This window comes from Xyrauchen texanus, chromosome 27 (genome assembly GCF_025860055.1).
Source record: "Xyrauchen texanus isolate HMW12.3.18 chromosome 27, RBS_HiC_50CHRs, whole genome shotgun sequence".
NCBI classification, from domain to species: domain Eukaryota; kingdom Metazoa; phylum Chordata; class Actinopteri; order Cypriniformes; family Catostomidae; genus Xyrauchen; species Xyrauchen texanus.
This window is the reverse complement of record NC_068302.1, coordinates 22,678,698-22,686,553: the sequence shown is the minus strand read 5'-3', so window position 1 is coordinate 22,686,553 and position 7,856 is coordinate 22,678,698.

The window sequence follows — 7,856 nt, the reverse complement described above, 5'->3', positions numbered from 1 at the left end:
GGAGGCTCAGGAGGCTCAGAGGAAGGCTCAGGAGACGGAGCAGAGGAAGGCCTAGGAGGTGGAGCCGAGGATGGCTCTGGAGGCAGAGCCGCAGGAGGCTCGGGGAGAAGAGCCCTAGGAGGCTCAGGAGGCGGAGCCGTAGGAGGTTCGGGAGGCAGAGCCGTAGGAGGCTCGGGAAGCTCTGAGGGCGGAGCCGTCGGAGGCTCGGGTGGCTCAAGAGGCGGAGCCGTAGGAGGCTCTGGAGGCGGAGCCCTGGAAGGCCCGAGAGGCTTGAGAGGCAGTGCCCTGGAAGGCTTGAGAGGCTTGAGGGGCGGAGCCCTGGTAGGCTCGAGAGGCTTGAGGGGCGGAGCCCTGGAAGACTCGAGAGGCTTGAGGGGCGGAGCCCTGGAAGACTCGAGAGGCGGAGCCCTGGAAGGCTTGAGAGGCGGAGCCCTGGAAGGCTCGAGAGGCTTGAGAGGCGGAGCCCTGGGAGGCTCGAGAGGCTTGAGAGGCGGAGCCCTGGGAGGCTTGAGAGGCGGAGCCCTGGGAGGCTTGAGAGGCGGAGCCCTGGGAGGCTCGAGAGGCTTGAGAGGCGGAGCCCTGGGAGGCTCGAGAGGCTTGAGAGGCAGAGCCCTGGGAGGCTCGAGAGGCTTGAGAGGCGGAGCCCTGGGAGGCTCGAGAGGCTTGAGAGGCGGAGCCCTGGGAGGCTCGGAGGGCGGAGCTCTGGAAAGCTCGGGAGGCTTGAGAGACGGAGCCCTGGAAGGCTCGAGAGGCTTGGGAGGTGGAGCTCTGGAAAGCTTGGGAGGCGGAGCTCTGGAAAGCTCGAGAGACTCGGGAGGCGGAGCTCTGGGTGGCTCGAGAGACTCGGGAGGCGGAGCTCTGGGTGGCTCGAGAGACTCGGGAGGCGGAGCCCTAGGGGGCTCGAGAGGCGCTGGCTCTAGGACGGGCATGACCACTGGCGCTGGCTCTTGGACGATCACGCCACTGGCACTGGCACTGGCTCTGGGACGGTCATGGCTACTGGCGCTGGCTCTGGGACGGTCATGGCTACTGGCGCTGGCTCAGGGACGGTCGAGGCTACTGGCGCTGGCTCAGGGACGGTCGAGGCTACTGGCGCTGGCTCAGGGACGGTCGAGGCTACTGGCGCTGGCTCAGGGACGGTCGAGGCTACAGGCGCTGGCTCAGGGACGGTCGAGGCTACAGGCGCTGGCTCAGGGACGGTCGAGGCTACAGGCGCTGGCTCAGGGACGGTCGAGGCTACAGGCGCTGGCTCAGGGACGGTCGAGGCTACAGGCGCTGGCTCAGGGACGGTCGAGGCTACAGGCGCTGGCTCAGGGACGGTCGAGGCTACAGGCGCTGGCTCAGGGACGGTCGAGGCTACAGGCGCTGGCTCACTGACATCGGAGGCTACAGGCGCTGGCTCACTGACATCGGAGGCTACAGGCGCTGGCTCACTGACATCGGAGGCTACAGGCGCTGGCTCACTGACATCGGAGGCTACAGGCGCTGGCTCACCGTGAAAGGCGTGGGCTCTGGTTCGCTCACGGTGACAGGCGTTGGCTCTGACTCGCAGACCGGGGCAGGCATTGGCTCTGACTCGCAGACCGGGGCAGTCTGCGAGTCAGAGCACTCTCCCTCCTACGAGCAGACGAAGTGGACCGCGCTGGTTCTAGGGATACCGCTGGCGTGGGGGATTGTTCGTTGACTGATGGGGGTTGGCGTGGCAGGGAGCGCCAGAGACGGCTGGGGAGTCTCCGCTGTGGGTGGTGAGGTTGGGTCCTCCTTGGAAACGACCAGAGTAAACGGAGAGCCGCTCTACAGTAGGGTCGCCTCCAGGAGGTCGCGGAGGGTCCAGCCGCGTGTCGTCAGAGGCAACAGCTCCTGCAGCGAAGGGTTCAGGTTATCCCGGAAAAAAAACACCAAGGCAGAGTCCGGGAAGTCGGAGAGGCTTGCCAGAGCAAGGAAGTCTCGGATGTGGCTTTCTATGGGACGGTCCCCCTGTCGCAAACAGAGCAGCCGGTAGTTGGCCCGAAAAACTGCTGGATCCATTGTGTGGTCGATTGTTCTGTAATGCTTGGCAGACAACAAGGCAGACGAAGGTTGAGGATCCACAAGCAGTAACTTTATTTAACTAAACAAACACAAAGGAAAACCCACGATGGGGAAATAAACATAAGCAGGGAACTCGGGAAGGAAACACAGAGCAGGCTTAACAAACATACCAACAAACATTACTAACATTCAACGATCGACAGGGACTGAACAAACAGGCAGGGTATAAATACAAGACAGGACCAATGAACAACCAGAACTCAAAATGACATGATGAGGTGATGAACAGAAACCAATGGGAAACTAACGAGGACAGGTGAGAACAATGAACAATGAACACAATGGCTAACAAGACTATGGAGGTACAGAAGGTTCAAAAGTGAAAACTATGGAGTGACGAAAGTATCAAAATGGAAGACAAAAGGGAAACAGTAAAACAGGACAAGGTCATACGTTACAGATGGAAAGTACCCTTTCTGATACTCTTTATTGTGTGACTCGTGATGCAAGTGAAATTAAGTGTTATGGCAATTATTAGGACTTGTTTGTAAATGTTATTCTCACTGCAGATTTTATCTCTCTCTATATTGATGGCAGCAATCCATAAGAAGCTGGTGATTGTTGGAGATGGAGCATGCGGTAAAACGTGCCTGCTGATTGTGTTCAGTAAAAACCAGTTTCATTCTTTCTTCCATGCAACACAATAAGGAGATATTAGACAATACTCTTGGTCACCATTTACTTTCAGTGAATGTGTTTTTTTTTCTCCATATTTTGAAAGTGAAGGGTGACCCAGACTGACAGTCTCTAACATTGTCTTACATATTTTGTGTTTCACAGAATACAAAGTGTCACACGGGTTTGGAGCAACATGAGGGTAGGGAAATGATGAAGGAATAATAGATTATGGCTGAGCTATCACTTTAAAGGGATAGTTCACCCAAAAATGAAACTTATCTCATCATTTACTCACCCTCATGCCAGCCCAGATGTGTATGACTTACCTTCTTCTGCGGAAAAACCCATATTTACAGAATCGCCCTGAAAATGACCACCACCATGTTACGGAAATCCAGCATTATCATTAGAGCCACAACTTACCTCAGAGTGCTGCCTTAAGTTGAAGCTTCAATTTTAATGTTGAAATATCTGCTTGACTTGGTTTAAAATGGTGCTGCATGTCGAAACTATTCTTTTTTTCACTGTGCGGAGCCATACCATACAGTGTGCCCACTGCAAGGCGGGTGCCTCTGCTTCAAAAGGTTAAATTGGAATGAGAGAGGATGGTACAATGTGGCGTTATAGAAGAGATTACTGAGCCTACCGAATGGTGCGCTCCTATGGTGGCCATTCCAAAGAAGACGAGAAGGGTCTGGCTGCAGACTTGCACTGTCAGACTTGCACGCTCAGACTTGCACGCTCAGACACAAGCGCTTCCGCTAATGTAATGAGCTGTGCTGAACTGAACTGAGATGCAAGGTCGAATGACCGAATATTGCATGTATTTTACAGTACGTATTTTACAAAAAATGTAGACATTAAAACAGGACGGGACGGTCCAAACGCTATTGAACTACACTGGGTTCAACGTGCAAACCATGTAATAGCACTCTATTAAATAGTTTCCTTTATGTATTTAATACCGTGAGTGGTTGTTAGGCTTTTTATTTGTATCAGAGATAAAAAATAGCGTATATTAAGGTAAAATGTAAAAATGTTATCATGTAACTAAAAGTATATATATATATATATATATATATATATATATATATATATATATATATATATATATATAATGTTTACGTAACGATTTTTGAATGATCTGTTCTCAATCCGACACAGCCAGTCTTTGTTTAAAGTAAACAGAGTTAGACTGACAGGCATTAGCTCGTTTTGTTCAGTAATAATAATAATAATAAAATTGTCATTTTGCAGCCAATTCAGAAAATTGTACCAGCGATTTACATTATTTAAACTTTTAACAAGTCAATAGTTTACGCTGAAGCGGAAGCGCTAGTGTCTGAGCGTGCAAGTGACGTCACTTGCAGCGGAAGCGCTCGTGTCTGAGCGTGCAAGTCTGAGAGTGCAAGTCTGCAGCCAGACGCTATTGAAGAAGACGGGGCAGATTCAAATATGTGTTGATCTCAAACAACTTAATTAAGTAGTAAATAGGGAGAAATATGTGCTACCAACAATCGACGATATTCTTCCAAAACTAGCACATGCTCAGGTTTTCTCACTTCTTGATGCAGCTAGTGGCTTCTGGCAGTTGCCACTAGATAAAAACTGTGCTAAATTAACAACTTTCATAACTCCTTTTGGAAGATATTTCTTCCGCAGGCTACCCTTCGGTATCACCAGTGCGCCTGAAATTTTCCAGCAGGAGATGTTTGCAATCCTCAAAGATTTGGACGGAGTTGCAGTCTTTATGGACGACATCTTGGTATTTAGCAATACCTCTGAGGAACCTGAGCAGAGATTACAGAGAGCTCTGGAAGCCATTAACCAGGTGGGTCTCCAACTAAACACAGAGAAGTTTCTGCCGCACCAGAGTCAACTCAGGTACTTAGGACATGTCATAGATAAAGACGGCATATGGCCAGACATAGCCATGGTTGAGGCCATTACTCACCTTGAAAAGCCATGTAATATCTCAGACCTAAGAAGAATGCTAGGAATGATTCATTTCTTAGGCAGGTATGTCCCTCATCTCTCAATGGTAACTAGACCATTCAATGAGTTGCTGAAAAGTGACACAATTTGGTGCTGGGGTGCTGCGCAAGATGAGGCATTCAGAAAGGTGAAGTGTTTAATCACAGATTCAGTCCGGATGCTAGCAGTTATGGCCTGGGGGGGGTTTTGCTGCAGAACCATGCTGAAACCGGTGGCCTACTGCTCAAGGGTGCTGACCGATGCTGAGAAAAGGTACGCGCAGATTGAAAAGGAGTGCCTGGCATCTGTGTGGGCCTGTGAGAAATGTTCTAGATATTTGTATGGACTGGAAAGTTTTACCCTACAAACTGATCACAAACCACTCACATTAATCAATGCCAAAGTCCTGGATTCAGTCCCGCTGAGATGCCAAAGACTGCTGCTTCGCATGATGCGCTACAATCCAGTTGCACAGTATGTACCCGTTAAACAGCTGGTAGTTGCTGACACGCTTTCACGGCACCCTCAGACGGCTATTTCATCTGATGTTTTGGAGTTAGTGCAGGAAGTAGAAGCTTTTGAGGAAGCAGTCAAAGCTGCATGGCCGATCTAGTTTTGTATGATTACAGGATTGTACTTCCTCAAAACATGCGGCCTGACATACTTCATAGGTTGCACAATGGTCACCAAGACATAGTGAAATGCAGGGAGAGAGCAAAAATGAGTGTGTGGTGGCCTGGCATTGGTAAGGAGATTCAGCAGTTAGTTAATAGCTGCATGGACTGTCAAGAGTCAAAACCTACTCAAAAGAAAGAGCCACTCATAACCACTCCATTACCAGAACGTCCTTGGGAAAGAGTTGCTGCTGATATCTGTGAAGTGAACAAGCAGCATTACTTAGCAGTGGACACTTTTTCTAGATACATAGATGTAGCTCATCTTCAGAATCTGTCAGGTGAAACAACACGTGCATGTCTAAAGAACATGTTTGCACAATGGGGCTGTCACAATGTTCTCTTTACAGATAATGGACCACAGTTCAGTGGATCTGCTTTCAAAGACTTTGCGAAAGACTATGATTTTCAACATATTACTTAGAGTCCCCGTCATGCCCAGTCAAATGGAGAAGCTGAAAGGGCAGTGCAAACAGCAAAAAAGATTCTGAAACAGTCTGACCCGTTCATAGCTTTGATGAGCTACAGAGCCACACCACTCCAAGCAGCTGGTGTGAGTCCTAGACAACTCATGTTGGGCAGATGAATCAGAACAACTCTTCCCACACTGGAGTCACACCTGCAACCAGCATGGCCTGATTTGAGAAAAGTTAGAAAGGCTGATGTAAAGGTCAAACAGAACTACAGCAGGTACTACAACAAAAGGAATAGTGTCAGAACATTGCCTGAACTTTCACCAGGAACTGTAGTTGCTATTAAGCTAGATGATGAAAGAGGGTGGAATAGGTCTGGAACTGTCCTTAAGAAAAGTGACACCCCACAGTCTTACTTAATCCAATCCGATACAGGAATACTTCATCGAAATTGTCGACATTTAATGCCCATACCTAGTGATAATGATTCACCATCTGCTCAGGTACGAAACACACCTGTACAGGTCGAACAACCTGGTCAGAATGTACCTGTGACAACTTCCCCTGATAATGCCCCAGACATTCTATTGCAGGAAGAACAACCTTACCAGAGTTTAATTCCAGTCATGCTACTAGCAGTTCACCACCAAAAGTGAATACAATGTCTGGTAGAATCGTTAAACCCCCTGGGAGATACAGAGACTTTTGTGATTAATATATACAAACACACATTCACTAAACAAGGGCTTTGTGTTGTATGTTAATCAAAGTGAAGAAGAAAAATAAGTGAAGAAAGTAGTATGTTCATTGACACATAATACTGTTGAATTGTACATTTGTGTATTGATCATTGAGAGAATGTTAAGAAAAAAAGTTTTATCAACTGTTGGTAAACAGATTTACAAGGTGTTACAAGGTTCAATTAATTATTAGTAGGTTAAACAAACATTAATATCTAAAGTGTACTGTGTTCGTGTTAAGTAACTCAAAAGGAGGGGTGATGTCATGTAATGAGTAAGTAACCCTATGGGGGGAGATTGCAAATTTAAACTAGAGTGTTACATGTCACCTCATGAAGAGCAAGCTGTTCTGAATAAAAGCTTTTGAACGAAACATAGTCCTGTCCTTTGAACATCACAATGATTCAACAATGGTTGAATATAGGAACTACTGCAGCTAACTCCAAAAACACCTGCCCTTGGTTACACTCTTTACATTACTCTCTTCTAAAAATTTTCCTTTCTCCTCTTATCCTTCACCTTTACTGACACTTTCCTAAAAGTAAGATGGTAGGCTACTAATTTGCTTGCTGACAAACTAGCAGAGGAACTTCAAAAGAAATGAGCTCACTTGACTACCATTTCCCTCAGCATTACAACTAAAAAATCATATGAAACACACTATGGACAATACCAGCGCCTGGAATTAATTCCTGAAGGGGGGATTTTGTATTCTCATTTTAAATGCATTAATTCTATATAATACATAACAATATAACTTCTTTATAACATAACTAGTATGTACCTCACCTCAAAGCTGTTAACAATAATGATGTTTATTTTCAATTGTGCTTTCTCTCTGGTCCAGTTCTTAATGGCAAAACTGGCCCAAACAAGTAATCAGTAAAGGAAGATGAATGACTTAAAGCTGCTATAGCGAACAGCTTCCTCTGTTGGTCAAAACGAAAAGTATACGAACCTTGTTGCTGGTAGTCTTCTTGCCATGTATTTTCACTTTTAGCGGACTGTTTTTAACGTGCAGTAAAAACGTGGGTATTACCATCTAACACCGGGAACATCACCAGAAGAAAACTTTCTTGCTTGTGACAGCACTATGGATCATAAAAAAAAAAACTTTTAACTAATAGGCCTAGAACATAAATAAACTGCAATGGTGATGTCGGAGTTGTTGTTGTGTTCAGTTGGCAGCTGTTGTGTTGCATTGTCAGTGCTGTCTTGTTCGGTACACACTATTAAATTAGCTGGATAGCTAGCTAATAGCTACTGAGCCTGATTGGTTTCCATGACAGCAGGGCTGCCTGCCAAAACTTCCTAACAGGCTGATTTCATGATGTATGTGATTAATT